Below are 21443 nucleotides of genomic sequence, written 5' to 3' on the forward strand. Positions count from 1 at the left end.
TCCACTGAAAAGATGCAAAACGACGAAGATGAAAAGCTGGTGAACATGCGTGTTAGTTTGTGTGTATCAGTCATGTTGTAACATTTTTTTAAGGTAGACCTATGTATTTAAAATTGTATATAGAGGCCTATTGTCTGCTACAATTAAAGTTGCTCTGAAATCTAGCTTAGGCTTCTACTTATTATTCCTAAACCAAAAGTGTTGTTTGTTACAACCTGTCCTCTACATGAAGCGTTGTAAAAATAAATAAATAGATAAAGTGAATTTTAGAAGGTTAAAACTATGTATGTAATTTTTTTACATTTATACCTAATAATCTTACAATTGTACCCCCCCCCCCCAAAAAAAAAGCAAATCGGAATTCATCCTGCTTTAAAGAGCTCCAGCATCTGAACGAGCCTTTATAGCTTAATATGATGAAATATGAGAGCCTTCTTTGTTAGTTTCATTCTCTATTAATAACAATGAGTTCAGTTTGCATGCATGAGTCATACAGTCTTACACCTCGAGTAATATTCAGTGGCCGGGGAATATTGCCTACTGCTCAGTAACCGACATGAGCTCCCCTTGCAAGTTTTTCTAACACGGCCTCAGCTGAATGTGATGGGTGCAGCTGCAGCCAAGCCTTACATCACCAAGTGCAGCAAAGCGTTGGATGCAGTGGTGTGAAGCATGCTGCGACTGGACTCTAGAGCAGCGGAGACATGTTCTCTGGAGTGATGAATCACGTTTCTATGTCTGGCAATCCGATGGAAGAGTCTGGGTTTGGCGGTTTCCAGGAGAAGGATACTTGCCTGACTGTAGTGTGCCAATTGTACATTTTGGTGAAGGGGGGATTATAGTGTGGGGTTGTTTTTCAGCGGTTGGACTTGGTCCCTTAGTTCCAGTGAAGGGAACTCTTAATGCATTAGCTTACCAATACATCTTAGACAATTTCATGCTCCCAACTTTGTGGGAACAGTTTGGGGATGGCCCCTTCCTGTTCTAACATGACTGCGCACCAGTGCACAACGCGTCAGTCCATAAAGACATGGATGAGCAAGTTTGGTGTGGAGAAACTTGACTCTCTTGTCCTCAACACGATAGAACACCTTTGGGTTGAATTATGGCGGAGAATGCGTGCCAGGCCTTCTCGTCCAACATCAGTGCCTGACCTCACAAATGTGCTTCAATAAGAATGTTAAAATATTTCCCACAAACACACTCCTAAACCTTATGGAACACCTTCCCAGAAGAGTTGAAGCTGTTTAAGCTATAAAGGGTGGGCCAACTTCATATGATACCCTAAGGATTAAAAATATAATGTTATTAAAGTTAATGCGCATGTAAAGGCCGACGTCCCAAAACTTTTGGCAATATAGTGTATACGTCAGATTGATTCAGTGTGTACAGAGATAGTTGTCCAACAAGATTATGAAAATCATAATCAGATGTCTTGACAGAAAATATATTTCCCCCCCCCCTTCCATCTCTCTTTTTGTCCGTCACAGCCTCTTCTCACATGAGTGTTAATTTCACAAAATCAATAACATCGTTTTCTGTGCTGCCAAACCATATAAATTCATAAAGTCATGACAGTTTCCAAGCTCTGTCAGATGCTTCAGAGTTTCATTAGGAGGAAATCTGAACTGAGCATTATGGTCTGGCTGCTAATTGGCAGCGTTCAGATGTCACCCGTGGTCCTGCTTCTCTTTGAGGTGCAGACGCGCATCAGGAGCGAGACCCTCTAGCCTGCTCATTATCATTAGCGGGCAGCTCTGATTGCTCAGATGGTGCCAGGCACACCTGCACCTGAGGATTTTAATGCCAAGCCTCCTGTGATGAAGAACAAGATGAACCCTGACTATGCATGCAAGCGGGGGATAGGCCAAGCAGGAGAAATGGCCAACCTTTCAAAAGGGCGATGAAGCCATAAAGAGAGTGCAGATCCTTTAGCCAAAAGTAGGGTGGTCATTTTAGAGAGAAAGCACAATGGCAACTTTGCTTGCATGTATAAAGAAGTTTTGATTTTTTTATTGACTTATTTGGAATATTTGATCTTTTACAAGTATAAAATTCTGTCAACCACAAAAATTATACATTTCAATGTTAAAAATGGGTATTAATTTTAAGAGTTTCTTACATCATTTAACAGTGTTCATTACAGTTATGGTGGACATTCCTGCAGTCAGCATGCAAATTGCACGCTCCCTCAAGACTTGTGACATCTGTGGTACTGTGCTGTGTGATAAAACTGCACATTTTATAGTGGCTTTTTATTATGGCCAGCCTGAGGCACACCTGTGCAATAATCATGCTGTCTTGATATGCATCTTGATCTTGATATGCCCCGCCTGGGAGGTGGATGGATTATCTCTGCAAAGGAAAGATGCTCACTTACACAAAATTTCAATACTTAAACTTATTTGTGAACAATATTTATTATTTGAGAGAAATGTAGGCATTTTGTGTACATAGAAAGACTGACAGTTATAAAGAGCTCTTTTGCATTGCCAAAGAATTTCTTATGCTACTTCTACATCCCACGCCATAATATCGCATCAGGGGTTAGGCTACTCTTTTGGCGAAAGTCGACTTGGGTAGGCCATTGCCAGAAGCTAGTTATTTTGGTCTATAAAGTTTTAAATATGGATATTTCTCTTACAAAAATTGTTGCTTTGCTTCAGAAGGGTTTTATTAATCCCCTCGAGTTGTATGAATTATTTTTATGATGGATTGATGGATGGATGGATGGATGGATGGATGGATGGATGGATGGATGGATGGATGGATGGATGGATGGATGGATGGATGGATGGATGGATGGATGGATGGATGCACTTTTTTGAACTTCAATATCAGGAATGCCATTCACACCTATTATATAGCTTGGAAGAGCATGATATTTTTTTACATAACTCCAGTTGGTTTCATCTGAAAGAAGATACACCTAGAATGGCTTGAGGGTGAGTAAATCATGGGATAATTTTCATTTTTGGGTGAACTATCCTTTTAATGATATATAAGCAAATCACAATATTATACTTTTGGAGTGAACAACAGTTGCAAACACTTTTAAGCACTGTTGCTTTAACAGTTTTCCTTCTACATGGATCCGTCTTTTTGAAGCCTTTGTCACTGAGGATCTCTCTAAAGAGAAGAGCTTTCCTCTGTTTCTCTCTTGGTGTCAAGAGGGAGTTTAACAAGTCTGCTGTGATTGGACCTTTTTTCTCCCCCCTCCCCCCCATTCATCCAACGAGAGGGGGCGAAACTCCTATCAGTAAAACAGGGCACCATCTGGCACTAAAGTCATCCATACTGAAGTGGGATGGGGGCTCATAAGGAGGGCTAATTAATGGAAACGCTGTAATTGGCAGGATAGTCAGAAAGGCAAAGATACCTCCCATCCTTTGATCGAAACAAATTAGCCACTCATGCACTTACAGTGCATTACTATAAGATTCAAATGTAATTTAGACAGTAGATTTGACTCTGCAATAGATGATTAAAACAGCACAGAATCATTATAAAAAATGGGAAACATTTTGCTGTATTTTTTTTATTTTTTATTTTTTAATGCATTTACTAGCATCTGATGATTCAGGTCTGTTTTCTTTAAAACCTAAAGTGCAGATTGTAAGAAAAATGCTTTGAGCTGAATGAACAGAAAATTGGTTCAAAGAGGCAGCTTTTATGAGGGAAGTGGCTTTTGAAAGTGGAACTGTTTTGATGAAGGCGTTTAATTGTGCATGGCTGATTACTGTTGACACAGTGAAAGGCACTAGGTCTACTTATGTGGCAGAATCATTATCAAAATGTAAACCCGCACAAAGAGGACTGTATGCTACGAAATGAATGTAAACAATTGAAATTACACAGAGGAAATTGTTCTCTCAACCAAATCATCAGAAATGTAAATAAACACCCAATCACATCCACACTGGCATAACACATTTTTATGTTTTAAAAAAAAAACATAAGCCACATATATATATATATATATATATATATATATATATATATATATATATATATATATATATATATATATATATATATATATATATATATATATATATATATATATATATATATATATGACTCTGTGCAGGCCAGTTAAGTTCCTCCACACCAAACTTGCTCATCCATGTCTTTATGGACCTTGCTTTGTGCACTGGTGCACAGTCATGTTGGAACAGGAAGGGGCAATCCCCAACCTGTTCCCACAAAGTTGGGAGCATGAAATTGTCTAAAATGTCTTGGTATGCTGAGATCCTTTCACTGGAACTAAGGGGCCAAGCCCAACCCCTGAAAAACAACCCCACACCATATTCTTCCATCCACCAAACTTTACACTTTGCACAATGCAGTCAAATGCCAAACCCAGACTCATCCCTCGGATTGCCAGATAGAGAAGCTCCAGAGAACATGTCTCCGCTGCTCTAGAATCCAGTGGTGGCGTGCTTTACACCACTGCATCCGACGCTTTGCATTGCACTTGGTAATGTAAGGCTTGGCTGCAGCTGCTCGACCATGGAAACCCATTCTGTGAAGCTACACACTGTTCTTGAGCTAATCTGAAGGCATATGAAGTTTGGAGGTCTGTAGCTATTGACTGTGCAGAAAGTTGGAGACTTCCTGTGCACTGTGCGCCTCAGCTTGCGCTGACCCTGCTCTGTGATTTTACGTAACTTTCCACTTCGTGGCTGAGTTGCTGTTGTTTCCAATTGCATCCATATTGTTATAATGCAACTAACAGTTGACTGACTGTAGAATATTTAGTAGTGAGGAAATTTTTACGAATGGACTTATTGCACAGGTGACGACCTATCACGGTACCACGCTTGAATTCACTGAGCTCCTAGGAGCGACCCATTCTTTTACAAATGCTTGTAGAAGCGTCTGCATGCCTAGGTGCTTGATTTTATACACCTGTGATCATGGAAGTGATTGGAACACCTAAATTCAATGATTTGGAGGGGTGTCCAAATATGTGTTAGATAAATTAAGCCAGTGGGATTCAGGTAAATTGGAAGACCTTTAACCTTCAGTAATTATACTCAAATCCATTAAATTGACATTCACTGGTACAATGACCTTTAGGTGTTAAGGTAAATGTTCTGAACGACATGTTCATTTTCATTTTGTGTTAGTCTTGCATGCTTTGGTGTCATTATGAAAGATGTTGCAGGCCTTTTGTTTGGCTGACTCAGTTGAAATAGAAAGATATAGAGAATATTTCCCATGATGCCTGCCAAAACAGGATCAGACTTCAAAGCCAGTAGACAGAGAAGTACATGAATCAAAGTTGATCCTTTATATCTTTATTGCTCACCCATTCTCCCTTATTTTGACTTTATTATTCTTTGTTTTAATTGCTTTCAATTCTATGGTAAATCCTGATGATCTCAATGCGGTTTCCATAGTAACGCTAGCTGCAGTGCATGAATGGCATTGTAGTTGCTGTGGGAACAGAAGTCGACTCACCTCAAAAAGAGATAGTGATTATATACATGAAACTTCAGCCCTTCTATTAGAACTTAATGAGGACACACACACACACACACACACACACACACACACAGAGAGAAAGAGAGACACACTAAAAGATTCGTACTGTGTATATACTGTAGTTATATCAGGAAAAATGATCCCTGTTGTGAAATCACTGGCCAGTGGATTGTGCATACAGCAGACAATATGCGGTAACATTAAAACACACATTTTGTGTAGAAGCAAAATTCACTGTAATCGAGACTGTAGGTGTAAAAAGTATCTTGTGTAGTAAAATCCTGTTTACACCTACACAGCTGTCCAAGCAGATTTACTTTTGGGCTCTGGCCAGTTCTGATTCCCTCCTACAGGCCCATTCTTCTGCCGTCCACACGTCACACCATCCCGTTACTTCCAAATCAACTGGACTGAACGCTCCATTATGCCAGCGTCTAAATCCCCAATACAACCAATCCAAACAACCAAGACAGTTTCTCCTACTCTTAAATAATGCAATACCTATTAAAAATTCATTTAGCCAGACCTCATTTGTCAGACTTTTGCATTTAATATTCACAATATTATGGTTGTGAAGATTTATTGTGTAATTAAAGATGGCAGGCTTTGAGGGATTGGCGACATGGAAAACCTCTTAGTATATAACTCATGCCATACACAGTATTACTCAATCATCCATGCGGGAGGACAATGTGAATTATAATATTCTGCGCTCTAGTCTACAATTCACTGCTACTCTTTTATATATGAAATATTACTTTGTTTCCCATGAAGACAGTTGAGATTCTTCAACTTAGTGGAATTATTTGGATATACTGTTATAGGCTATCTGTAATGTCCACCAAAAAAAAACTTTACATAAATTCTTTCTTTCTTTCTTTCTTTCTTTCTTTCTTTCTTTCTTTCTTTCTTTCTTTCTTTCTTTCTTTCTTTCTTTCTTTCTTTCTATAATAGTTCTTGCACAGAAATTGTACAGACTAGCCTACAATGCTCACATGAAGGCACTTGCTGCTGAATAAATCACTAATCTAATTTATTCCCCATCTAGTGTATAGTAGTATATTTGCCATAGATTGTGATTATATACATATATATATATATATATAACAGTACCTTATGTAAGGTCTTTATACTCCACTGACAACATTGTTGTATTATATTGCATTTTTGTCAATACATCCTCATAAATACTACAACACTGAAAAATAAGAAAGTAGGCTATACTTTCAGTGTCTACTTTGTTTGAACTTCTCAGAAATATGGCTGACCTATACTAACAGAAAGGTCAAGGAAAGTCAATTTGGACTATATAAACTTAATCTTTTGATCAAGATACAATCAAGTGTTCTAAGTAAACTTGGCTTTTAGTTGTGTTTGCTCTTTTGATTGCATAGCCTATTAAATACTTTTTTTCACAGTCTTAACACGTCTTATAAACTTACATTGTTTGAAAATATTGATTTATAAAGACAACATGCTCCTTATTCTGAGTATCTGAATTTGCTAGTCCACCGAAGGAATTTACTTCAAAACTACTTTACTTTTTTTCACAGCCACTGATTTAATTTTCTGGCTGTCTGTGTTTTCACTGTTATATGGTATGCTATACGCTATTATGCATCTTCTGAAAGAGCACAGAATCTCTGAATCAAAAGACAGTGGAAGAAGTAATAACAACTGACAGAAGACGCAAATGTAAGATAACGTGTACATTAAACAGCATATAAATCAAAGCTGCCAAACGTTACAGAATGAAATGCTGAACCCATGAAGAGGAAACTATGACGCTTTAAAAGTGTTGATGGACTCTATTGCCCTGTCCAAAAACCCACTCTTGTGTTGTGGTCTTGGACACTTGAGAGCGCGTGTACCTGACAGGAAGAAAGTGCGTAAGACTGCAAAAATGCACTGCCCTTAATGGACCTCTTTGGAGCGGCATTCAAGGCGAAGCGTGTCCCATCATGCAATTTGTTCAGGAACTTGCTTGCCCTGAAATTGCGAGGAAAATGTTCCACTGTAATTTAAATGAACTAGATATATTTCATAATGATTAGATATAATTGAATAATTTGCACATTTTATTGGTGCAAAGATAAGTAGGCACTGTATTTTGTATAACATTTGCAGCTGCTTTTTATCACTAAATCAGAAGTACCACAAATTAAAAAATTGTGTCTCATGTTTGTTACATAGCGACTACTGAACAAGTTTATTTTAAAATGCAAAGTATTGAAAAGAAGCTCTGAAAAAACTTTTTTGCAACATTGTAAGTCTGTCCCGTCGGGTCATCAAAAGGTCTATACAGACTACTTGCAGTCGTCGACTTGAACACTTGTGCCAAATACAGGAAATACATCATGTAAGTAGACAAGTGCAAAGACCACAGGTGTGTATATTTGGACAGGGCCATTGTTTAGATCATTTTTCTAAATCCGTAGGACATAGTCTTATCACAAAAATGAGATTTTTCTCCGCGTTGCTTTTTTTAACGAAACTCACTCAAGTGTTAATACAAATTAAGCATGAAGCTGAAGAGGTAAAATGCAGTTATAGTACAAAAAGTATAAAAAAGAAATACCTAAACAGGAACATAGTATGCTTAAAATGCAAAAAATAATATTTAAACAGTAAACTATAAGTATAATGTTAGGTTCACTTAAATAAAACTTACAAGTAGCAGTATATAACTACTAAACAAGTAGTGTACAGAGAGTACACTTCAAAGTGTGCTTTCATAAACTGAAAGATGTTCTACGATTATTAAAATAGTAAACTGCTACTATACTTATAAGTTCATTTGATGTGGTACAAATGACAAACGTAGTTGTAAACTAGCTGTGCACTTAAAGTTCACTACTGTATACACTTATACTTTTCCAAACTTTAAAGTAGGCCAATTTAGTGCCAAGAAGCATTGAAATAATACATTTACAAGTTTACTATAGTACATTGATATTAGTATACTTACTACATAAAGTAGGCTATACTTAAAAGTATACTTGAGCATTACTTCATAAAATCAACTTGACGAATAACCACATGCAAACTTTAGTTCAGATCAGAAAATTTAAATAAAACATCTTACCCAAATAAAAATAATACCAAAGTATGATGCTAAAGTCCTTTAGAAAGATAATAATAACAACCTATTCAAATAAATTCTGAAAAGAACTGTGTATGTTGATCATTTCTGTTTTTGGAGTGCTATCATACTGTAAAAGCGAGAACAGAGTAACAACAAAAACATCAGCACCTGCCGTCTATAAACACTGCACTGGTCAAACAGGAAATTAAACTAGCTAAGTAAACTCAGGTAATGTTAACACCAGCTCTCACAGCAACACACCAATTTAACAGTGAATTTTCCCCTTTATGTCGGTGAACACTAAACAATTCTCCCAAAGTTATTATACACTTAGATTTACAGATTCTGCCTTTTTTAATGGGTGTTTTATTTAAATCATTTTGCAAAGCACAGGTCAGATAGAGCGTTCTGTGCTTTGAGAATAATCTCAGTGCTGTCCTTGAATGAGCTCCAAACATGCTGTCAATTATATCTAGTATCAAAGGTCACTGGCACACAGGGTAAAAAAAAAAGAGAGAGAAAAACAGACGGAGAATATGACATAAAAACAACACTGTCTGAGCTGCAAATCATTATTTTGCCAAAGCATTTTTGCCATGTTGGTGCCATGAATAATGAGGAAACGTGTGTGTCTGTGGAAGAGTATGGCCTGCTGTCTGATATCCATAACCACTGCCTCTATTAGATTATATAAATAGTCAGTTCACAAGAGACAAAGAGATTTAAAAGAAAAGGTAGAGGATAGAGAGGGGAAAGAGAGATTTCCATTTAATAGGGCATTGCTAACAAGATCATTTTCCATTAATAATCCCTTATTGTGAAGTTTTCATGGATCGTTTTCTTCAGCATAACAGAGGAAACAATTAAACTGAAGGAGACAATGGATGTTTAACGACTCTTATGAGCAGAAATAAACATAACACTAAAGAGGAAGATAAATCCTGCCTGCTAAAGTTCAACATTTCATTTATAATGTGGATTACCGCCTGTGCGAAACACAATCTTATATTAGAGCTGTTCATAATTGGTCATGTATGGAAACACTTTCACTTTCAGCCCAAACGTAATCTGTCTTGCATCAAACATGATTAATTGAATATTTAGGCTGACCTCTGCACCGTCAATTTTGCTCAAGGCTCGTCATCTGCTCATCACAAACATGTTCCATGACTATCCCTATTGTGCCCTTTATTGCTTTCACAATGAAACCCACGGCCACAGAGGCTCTTTAAATGGCTGGGTCTCTTCAGACTGTCCAAGCCCATCCTCTTGTGAGCCGTGACCACCTGCAATCTGAATCTGCTTTATTCAATTACTGCACCATATGTTTGTTAGCACAGCTGGCTTTCTATGGCTAGGGATGTGCACGTCTCCTTCAAGCTGGGTCAAACCTCCTGAACTTCCAGCTGTATCTGAACTCCACAGTGCCCATCAGCTACTGTCCTCATGTTACTACTGCCTCATCCTCAGGCCTGAAACAACCTGATAAGTGACCTTTCATATCAAAACAACATGCGTTTTTTCTCCACACAGATGCAACACAGATTCAAGGGATCCCTTTCTTTTTCGCTGCTTTTCCAGCAAGCAATAGCCGCCATTTCATCGTCTCCGTGAACTACTCGATATAGTCCAGCTATGAGTAATCCACTTCTAGCCATAATAACCTTGAATTTGGTCACATGTCGTTTTTGCCAACCTAACTTGCAAGATGTATGACATGCCATCATGTAAGCAAAGTCAGTGAAGTTGACTTTCTTTTATTTCTTTGAACTGAAAAGAAAGGGCTGTGTTTGGATGGCTATTGGACATCTTCTAAACGCAAATCCTATCAGCAAATTTCTCAGACAGTGATGTAGCATTTATAGCATGGTTGATGGGTTAAACACTTCCAAGCAACTGCCATTGAATGAATGAAAATGCTAGCTGTTTCAGGTACCTCCTCACACAGATCTTATGTGTTTTATACGTTAGGTGTTCATGGTGGAGCATGATGCCAGACGGCTAGACTCACAATCTAAGATTGATGTCTCAGCGCTGGCTGGAGGGAGAATTGATATTTCCTTGCCTTGTTCAGGAGATTAAATGAAAATAAACACCATTGGGAAGTTAATAATGTGGACCAGTGCTGATAATCACAGGAAAAGGAACTGAGTATCACTTCTTCAGAAATGTGAGAAAAAAGAATATAGTGCAAACTGAACCATGAGAATGGAAGATCATAGAGGTTGTGGAAATAATAAAAAGAAAAATACAAGCTGGCATACCATTAGGGGAAAAACAGTTGCTTTGGCTGTCTACATTTTTCCTCTTAAAAAACTCCTTACTGGGAAAAACTAGATATCTCTAGTGAACTTTTGTCCATCTAAAAAAAAAAAAAAAAAACATATTACATCACTTGTCGAGAAATACAGACATGTTTCTCTCCTACCATTCATAGCGAAAACACGAGTTGTTTTTAACCAGGTTTCATCCTTTCTCTCAGTTTAATCTGCTGGATGTCAACCAATCAGGTTTCAAAAGGACCACTCAACAGAGACTGCATTACAGTCAGTCACTGAAGCCCTGCAAAATGCGAAAGCTGATTCCAAATCATCAGTCATCATCTATCTTCTGTCCACCCTCTCATCACTGGGCATCACAGGGATTCTGCTCCACTGGTTTGAGTCCTATCTCACAGGTAGGTCTTTTTGAAGGTTGCCTAGAGAGGGGGGGGGGGGGGGTATCCAAAGCACATCAACTGACCATGGGAGTTCCTCTGGGCTCAGTGCTGGGCCCTCTCCTCTTCTCAGTTTACACTACTCACTCGGACCCATCATACAGGCGCATGGCTTCTCATACCATTGCTATGCTGACGAAACACAGTTCTATCTTTTATTTAAACCATATGATCCCACAGTAGCTGCACAAATCTCAAGATATCTGGCAGACTCGGCATGGATGAAAAAACAGCACCTGCAGCTCATGCGGGTTTGCGCTGTACTACATCAGAAAGATCAGACTGTTCCTTACAGAACATGCAACACAGCTTCTCGCCCAGGCCCAGGTCGTAACGGCTTGAATACTGCAATGCGCTTTTGGCTGGACTTCCATCGTGCGCAATCAAAACACTTCAAATGATTCAGAACGCAGCGGCACATCTAGTCTTCAACGAGCTCAAAATGGCTCATATCACCCCTCTCTTCATCTCTCTCCATTGACCACTTGCTGCTCGCATGCAAGTTCAAGACTTTGATGCTTGCTTATGGATCCACCACAAGCTCAGCACGAGTCTACACCCCCACCAGAAGCCTTCGCTCAGCTAAGGTACCATCACAGAGTGGCATGAAATCCCTCTCCAGAACATTTCCATTCACCGTTCCCTGCTAGTGGAACCATCTTCCCACCTACAACCGGATGGCCGAATCACTGACAAAATTCAAAAGACAGCTGAAAACTCATCTCTTCCGTCAGCACTTAATCTATTTATTTTTCCTCTATTCCCTCCCTATTCTAGCTAGGGCTACTCTGAGTAATGTCCAAAACGTAGTATTTCAGGCCTCTTCGTGACGGATCGCTTACAGTACTCCTCAGTTTTAAATCGCTTTGGATAAAAGCGTCTGCTAAATGCATACATGTAAAGGTAAATCTATAGTTAAACCCCACTGGGTTGCAGACAGCGAGGAGAAACAATGGCAAATACAAAAAATAAATCGCAGCTATCCATATATAACCGTGCACAGTCATGATAGCAAAATTAAAAGTCTTTTACAAGGGAGGAGAAATAATTTTCTTATCTTTTGTTGTTGACGTCAAAGGCATCTAATGACATCCTTGAAAACCACAATCAGAACTACAAAATAAATTACCCAGAACACATGAAATAATTACTAGTAAAAACGTATTGTCCAATATTAAATCTTGAGGCGCTGGTTTAAAATGTCAAAAGCAGCCAATAAAGCAAAGCTACAATAGCTTAAAAGAACTAAACTAAAATCAATGTAAAAGCTGAGGAACCAAGACTCTAACAGATATCAGAAGAAAAAATGTGTCTAACTTTTGTGGGAAAAAAACACAAGATTAGAGCCATCCATACGACACTCATTCCTCACAGCAAACAATAGGCACACTGAGGACAGTTAATTGAGCAATGATGGACCATTTGTGTACAAAGAATCCTCCAAACACAGCGAACATATCTTCAGACATGCGTGAGCTGCGTTACATAACGGCTGACTTCTTGCGCTGTCAGAGACTTTGTTGGAGACATGTGGACCTCTTTAGCCCTTATCATGAATTGCTCATTGTTTGAATCAATCATACAGCCCTTGTCATGGTCCTGATAAAGGGAATAGATCCAGAGCAAGGCCAGCACAAAGGGCTGTAATGTCAGCATGAGAGGACGGGAGGATGGGAACAAGGCCGTGGAGGCTGGAGAGAGGGATGAAAACATAGCAGGCTGCCAGAGAGTGTGTTACAGTGTGATGAAGAGACCTGGCTCCAAAAACATCTGCTTGTTATTGAGGCCTTGAAATTGAGTCTATGCCATTGTTTTATTCCTTCAGAAAAAATGAAGGCACAAAGCCTTGATCGCAATGTACTGCACAAAGAGGGTACATTAAATTCCATCAAATAAACACACTGTTGCAGATGAAGGAATGCCACAAGTTCAAAAATGACTGGTATTACTATTCTTGGGAAATGTCCTCGGGAATTCCAGGTACAAACACAGAGAGATACAGAGAGTTCCCTCACATAAATCATTTTACATATAAGACATTGTGCAACACATGAAGGTGAATTCAGGTTTTCTATTTATGTGGAGACAATCGGTGCCCACAATGTAGATAAAACTTTTATATGTCTTGCCAAAAGTTTTCACTGTCCCCAATGCACTTTTCCATAAATTAAGATTTGCTATTTTATAATTACATTTGACATTACTTTGCCCATTTCTGTGCTGAAACCTGGCATCATCAAACTACGCCTTTGTTTTGAATAGGCGCCCTCTAGCGCACGGAAAAGTTACATACTGTAGCTTTAAATACAGCAAAAATTGGACATTGAATCTTGGGACACGTGGTCTTCATCTCACAGCCTCACAGAGTGTTGAGGAGCTGAGCAAGGCCGCTGGAGTGATTGTTACGCAACACATGGTTCGCGAGCAGCGGGACTTTTATTATGAAGGGACACAGTCACCGGCACAATTTCTGCTTTTCCAGTCATGAGTATGAGATAATGGAGCTCTGTTGATCATATTAGATACATTTAAGTGTGTTTAAAATTATGTCATGAAGTTACTCTGTGTGTTCGCTCAGCGGTTGCTGTAACACTTGTTGCACTGCAGTGAGAGTAAAGCGTTTCTTTCTGGCAAATAAAACTGAGGGTAACGCAGATATGAAGCAATTGACAGGCGACTCCCTCAGACGCCTCGGCTCCTTGGTTATTTTCTCACAATTTACAAATAGTTGGAATATTGTAAGTACTCAGCTAAAAAAAAAATATATAACACTGGCCCAGTGCTTTTGGATATTTTACTGCAAAAATACTACATAGTGCACCTTAAAATTTGTATATTATATACATTTGATTTTATATTTTAAAAATATTTTTTTTATTATATACACATTAAATTAAATAAATATGCAACTCTAGTAATTTTCAACAAAACTTAATTTGTTATTTTAATAATTTTACCTATAGTTTAGGTTGACAAGCAGAATTTACACCCAAATTCCACAGAAAACAAAATGTTTAACAGAAAACAGAAGGCTGACCACAGACAAAGAGAACAGCCCCTGCGATTTGAGCAAAGAAAACATTCGATTGCGCTCTTCAGAGATCCACAGATAACTCAAACAGAAATCTGACATCTGCATTGTCTAGAAATCGTTTAGAACACATTAGCGTCACATTTGACAAAGCAAAAATGTCCATTCTTCTATCATGCATTATCAGAGATCACATTACAAACATCTCGTCCCTGCGTGCTGGAGGATCGACTGAAAACAAAAGAGGCCACAGGTGTAAACAACCACACGTAATGGTTTATTGCTACATTTAGAAGAATATTATTCATATAATCATGGAGCATCATGTACCAATTTCTGAGCATGTGAACAGGTGTTGACAGTTTTGGACTCATAGTCTCAAAGAATGTGCCATAAGTAAGATAAATGAGCCCTCTACCTCCATTTACCCAAATGCTCTTTTGTTCTTTAAGCTCTCTGATGTCCAAGGCACTTCATCTTTTTTCTCCAGCCGCACATCATTTGCTACAGATGGTGTGTGTGTGTGTGTGTGTGTGTGTGTGTGTGTGTGTGTGTGTGTGTGTGTGTGTGTGTGTGTGTGTGTGTGTGTGTGTGTGTGTGTGTGTGTGTGTGTGTGTGTGTGTGTGTGTGTGTGTGTGTGTGTGTGTGTGTGTGAGAGAGAGAGGAGAGAGAGGAGAGAGAGAGAGAGAGAGAGAGAGAGAGAGAGAGAGAGAGAGAGAGAGAGCACTGCAGTTTCAAAATGGCGTAAATGTGCTGTCAATTGAACATGCAAAAACAGATTTCATCAAGAAAATTTTGAAAAGTTTAATGACAGTGAAGCTGTTACAAACAGTGATGTACAGTATATAAAATACCCAGTAAACTATTTAATAGTACAATATCATTTTAAAAACATAAATGTCATAAATACATATAAATATAACAGGTTTGTAGTATGAATTTTGATTGTTTTTGACAATTTTTATGCTCACCAAAGCTGCATTTATTTGACCAAAATACAGTGTAAAAAAGCTAAACAAAACAAACACATATATTATCACCATAAATTATTTATCTGATGGGAATTACACTTGTTTGGAAATCATTCTAATATGATGATTTGCTGTGCAAGAAACATTTCTGTTATGTTTCTTATTATTCTTATAATGTTGAGAGCAGTTGTGCTGCTTAATATTATTTTTGTGGAAACCTTGATATTTCTTTTAGGATTCTTTAGTTATATAATGTAATATAATGTTTATTATTTAACAGTATTTATTTGAAATCCTTTTTTTTACATTAAATGTCATTACTGTCAATTTTTAATCAATTTAGTCCATCATTGCTAAACAAAAATATTAATTTATAAAAATAAATAAAAATAAATTAGCTTTAAAAAAATAAAGCCTTTTGAATCAAGAAACTCAACTCAATTTTATATATCATAGAAAAGATAGTTTAGGAATTAATATTACTGTTTGGCTTGGCTGTAAATATTGCAAATAAAATGACAAAACGATGAGATGTGCTTGGCCCGTATTGTTTTCATTTTGAAAAGAAATTAAACCCAACAACTTATAAATGTGGCTAATTTATCTGTGACACCACTTTTGAATAATTGAGAGTTGTTTGTTTACAATCTCAGAGATTGACATGTTCATATTACACGTAATTCTGTGTGATTAAATCTTGTAAACAAATCTTCAGTGAAAACCCTCCACACCCTTCCACTGAGGGGAAAAAAGAATTCATGTACTGCACTTGATCTATGACAATAAATGTGCACTGACATGAAGTTACCTAGACAGATCTGAATGTCCATGCAGGAAAATTAGTGGGAGAAATGTGGCTGCACACCAGGAAAAACACTCCCCTACTGCTGAACATGAGAATAACAGACTGCAAATGCAAAACAATTGAGTGTCTGTGTACATCGCATTATCAACCAAGGGTGAACCAGACGGACGGACGGACGGACGGACGGACGGACGGACGGACGGACGGACGGACGGACGGACGGACGGACGGACGGACGGACGGACGGACGGACGGACAGACAGACAGACAGACAGACAGACAGACAGACAGACAGACAGACAGACAGACAGACAGACAGACAGACAGACAGACAGACAGACAGACAGACAGACAGACAGACAGATAGATAGATAGATAGATAGATAGATAGATAGATAGATAGATAGATAGATAGATAGATAGATAGATAGATAGATAGATAGATAGATAGATAGATAGATAGATAGATAGATAGATAGAAAATGAGTAGTCTGAACTATTCTATGCCACTGCATTTAAAAATATGAGAGGACTTGAAATTGTTCATGCACCTGCGCACACATTTAGTCTTTTTCCTCTCCCGAGACTCATTTAATGTTTTGTAACAATCACCCACACAAAATGAGGGAGTACAATAAGAGATTATTTTCGGATGAATTGATTCAGGATGTTGAATAGTGTCTTAAACAGCTCCAGTTATGCTAAAGTCTATAAACACAATTGAAACCTACAATTTATGTCCATTTAGGCCCTTTGCTAATGCCAGCCTGCCAGTCCTGGCACAGCCTGAGAACAGTTTGTGGTCTGTAGAAATTGCTTAAGGCTAACCATGTGCATTCAGCACTCTTCAGCCATGGTCACAACCTTTCAGGATAGACAGGGCACTTCCTGCCCAGAAGGCGGCAAAGATAGGAATACAACTTGACAGATTTAACGTTTTCTAATATATATATATATATATTATAGAAGAGATGAGAAACCAACAATCTAAATTAAGTCAGCAGCTAAAATTATGATCAGCTGTTAAGTTACAAATGTAACAAATTGAGCGAAATCACATAGAATTGGAGTCAGATCAAAATTAGTAGTCAGATTTACAATTTGATATGAATAAATTAAGTGCTTTTAACAAAATGCTGCAAAGTCTACACGCAGAAGTCCTTCGACCAGCCCGTTAGATTCAGTCCTTGGGCTAACGAATGGACCTTAGGGTGAACTAACCCTTTAAATTGATTTCACAAGAATTTTTTCCCCCAGGCACACTGTGAGTTCAGTTGAGTTGAGTTTTCCCCCATCGGGAGTGAGTGCTCTCAGTTAAAAAATGAAAACAGGTTGTGACATAGCCATGCACTTCCACAGGCCCCCCAAATGGGTCATATTCATGTCATCCGGCAGATCAGACACAGAAGAAAAGAAACACTCCACCCTACTGAAAATTGCAAAATATCCATCACATCTCCCATCTTACTCTGGGCCCCTCTTTATTCAAAGAACAATACCGGCTTCTGAACTTGTCCTGGTGTTGTTTCTTGTCATCTTAAAGATACCTACACAAGCCCTGCCCTCACTAATGTAGAGAACAAAATATTTGTGCATTATTGCTAGCCTGCTTTTAGAGATTAATCATTAACAATAGTTAATTGAAGATAATGTTAGCTTATGAGATGATTCATTTATTAAGACTATAATGGGTAAAAGAAAAGTATGTACTTTCTGTGGGGAATAAGAGTGACCAGGACAATAGCTATATGGTGTTGGTATGTATTACAGGTCCATATAAGGAATTGTTTTTCTATAAGGTGGAAGCAACTTATGGCCCCTCTGTGTTTCTTAACCATGAAGCAGTTGTGTGTGCAGTCTTCTGTGCAGTGTGAAAAACAGGAACTAAAACGGGGTGTAAAGGGCAAACGAAGCAGGTGTCATCCGATGACCAAGAGAAGACTGCCAACATCTTCCTTTTTTGTGTATAAATATTGGGTTCAAGGGAGAGTCGAGCGATTGCGGACTGCCTGAACATAAGCCTCGCATAGGATTGTGTAATTAGGGATAGCTGTGACCCAGAGCTCTGTATGCTTCTGACTTAGTCTGACTTAATTCATAAATTAAACAGGTAAACTGTATTCTGCTCCTCTCATTCAACGAACACGTGTACTTGAGGAAATTGATAAGTCCAACACTAAGTAGGCTATAATATTCCAACAACTTGATCAATAATAGTCATCATACACTTGAAGCAGAAATGGTGCCAGAAAAAAAAAACTTACAGTGTTTCATTTTGCATACAATGAGGATTTGGTACCGAAATCGGAACTTTTACGAGCACCGACCGAATTACGCCGGTATACCGAGTACCGATTCACATTAAATCAATCAGTACCAAATTGCGGTACTTGAGCACGGATCTGGTAACATAAAGTGTCTGTGAATATTAAACAGCAAAAACACTTTTTAAATAAGACTGCTGCATGTCTCTGTGTGAATGAATGGCGCTTACGCGTTTAATTTACCTCACACACACACACACACACACACACACACACACACACACAGAATCGTGCGTGACGGTCGCATGTTTCCATCTCATAGGAGGACATGAATGCATGACCATCATCCCCAGAGCCGCTCTGAGAGTCACTTCATAAGCATTTTACCGTTTCATTTGAAAAAAAAAAAAAAAACACACATACATAAACACAGAAACTCAAAGATATCTCTGCTACCCGTCAAAAAAGTTCTAATTTGACAAATATATTACAGGAGAATTAAGATGTCGCAGTGTAATACTAACACTAATATAATAAAATAACAAATTATCAAAACTACATTTTTAAAGTAATAAATAAATAAAAATTAATCCATGTTTTAATTTTAAAAGTAGCCTATAAAGCTCAGTTGTGCAGCACTTTGCTTGACAAAAAAGTTTAATTAAGCTAAAAGATAAATTAATGTTTTATGGCTTCATTTCATTAACAAAAAATACACAACACAGAATTTGTGGGTAATCTTTTCATAGAAATTGAATTAAAAATAAAAATAAAAATACGGTTGTTTTTATGAATTCAATTAAGTAGGTACACTGGTAAATATTATAGTAAACAAACATCACACACAATGAGAGACAGAGACCAAGGCAGCTCTGGCATAATGTAATAACAATACTATATATACAGTATATACAATAACACTTCTATAAATGACTTAGTTTCTTTACAGTCCTTGATGTATCCCTAAAGGACAGGAAAAAGGTCCTGTTGAGTACCGGTACCGAATTTCAGGTACCAGTACCGGTTAAAATGTGAACAGTACCTAACCCTACATACGATGAGTTTTGGGGGAAGCTCAAATATAAATATATATCTTATTTCATAGGAATATTGTTAAATTATTTTGTCGCCTCAACAGCTGTAAACATATGCACCTGAAGCACTAATGAAAAAAGTATCTCTTTCTCATAAATAAATAACTCACATTCTGCTTAGAAAATTAATAGTAATTTGTGTTTAGCAAAATAATAATGGATATGGCCAAACTCCAAAATATCCTTCTTTATTTTTAAGATTCATCAGCACCCACAACTGGAACATATAGTCTCAGATAAATGCACACACAATGAAACAAAGGACAAAAACCCAGGAGGTCAATGTTTTCTTTCAGCGCATACGAAGCCTTGATTTACACTAATAACATACACTTAGGTGATCTGACTGACAGGTTCTCCAAACAACAGTGTGTTACATAATGTGTAAAACCATGTGTGTGTTTTCTTAGAAAGGAAAATGTCAATTACACACAGTGCCATTTCTCCAGCCCAGGCGCACAGAACACAAATCCCGGAGTAGATAGAAACCTCTAGGTTGGAATATAAGAACGCTGTTCATTTCAAGTGCAAAACAAGCACAGGTTTCACAGCTGGTGCACATTAGAGAGGGACGTGGTGAATCAAAGGGAGGAAAAATGAGAGGGTGGGCACCGGACCATCATGCAGATGGATAAGCGCCTATGCCAACAGAATGTTCCCAAACTAACATTCCTTCTAAAAATACACATTGTGGTGATGAAGCGCCTGAGCGCTTTATGAGGAGTCAGACACAAAGCCGGGCTACCGCTGGACGCAAAGTCCCGAAAAGGTTTGCTACTTTGATCATTCCGTTACAAAGATCATAACACCACTGGAGCAAAACAGCAGTTGAAAGGGTTTGTGTTTCGCGAGAGCAAACTAGATCTATCTCCATCTTCAGGCCTCCAGGAGGAGCGGCTTTGATCTGCCTGCTCTGTGTGTTTCAGTAGAGATGACCAGCAGAGAGGGAAAACAGTGGAATCAGGGAAGGGGGCCAGAATAAGCAAGTCCGCTGGGGAGATCGGTCAAGATCTTACATATTTATTGCACTTCAGCATTATAGGGCGTCCCAGCCCCTCCTTGCTTGTCTCACAAGTAATGTAGAAAAGCATGTTTTAGAGTAGTAAGGAGGGGTAGTTCCTGCCAGGCGGCAATACATATCAACAAATGATGAACATCCCATCAGACACACAAACTATCTTAGAAATGTAAGTCATGTTTTAGAGCTCCTATTTTTCAAAGAGCATACAACAACCAAGAGAAAAGATTTTGCAGTGCATACTGCTTGGTGATTCGTTGACCTGGAGTGGTCAACTCTGGCCCTCGAGATCTGCTTTCCTGCAGAGTTCAGCTCCAACCCTAATCAAACACACCTGAACAAGCTAATCAAGGTCTTCAGGATTTCTAGAAAAATACAGGCATGTAAGTTTGATATGGGTTGGAGGTAATCTCTACAGAAAAGTAAATCTCGAGGCCCAGTAATGCCCACCCCTGATTTAGACTGCAGATGGTCCAGTGAAGCCTATTTATGAGGCACAGGGGATACAACAGTCTGGGACAGAGTCAAGAGTAAGCAGAAAGAAAGAACCAAAAACATAAGTAACAATAAAACTGTGTTCCCTCTCATTGCAATTTGACATATTTTCATAGTGCGTGTCTGTTTTTTGTTTTTGTGTTTTAATAGATACTGATTCATTTTACAATTTAGCACCCTTTGTTTGCTGTGTGTATTTAAGCACTTAGTTCCCTTGGTTCTTTGTTCAGTCATGTTATGCTGGATGTGGTTGTGTTTTAGTTCTCCTGTGTTTGGAGAATACGTTGTGCTTGTATTCTCTATCGTCGTGTGCTTCGTGACAGACACAAAACTGTTACAACCACTAAAAATAAATACAAATAACTGCCAAAAAATGGCAACAGATTAATAGTAACACATAATACAAAATAAAATGTTACAGGCGCTGAGCCCGTCTCTTCACCTCGGATTGTTGACCAGTTTGGCTCCAGCCGG

This window comes from Pseudorasbora parva, chromosome 9 (assembly GCF_024679245.1).
Source record: "Pseudorasbora parva isolate DD20220531a chromosome 9, ASM2467924v1, whole genome shotgun sequence".
Lineage (NCBI taxonomy): Eukaryota > Metazoa > Chordata > Actinopteri > Cypriniformes > Gobionidae > Pseudorasbora > Pseudorasbora parva.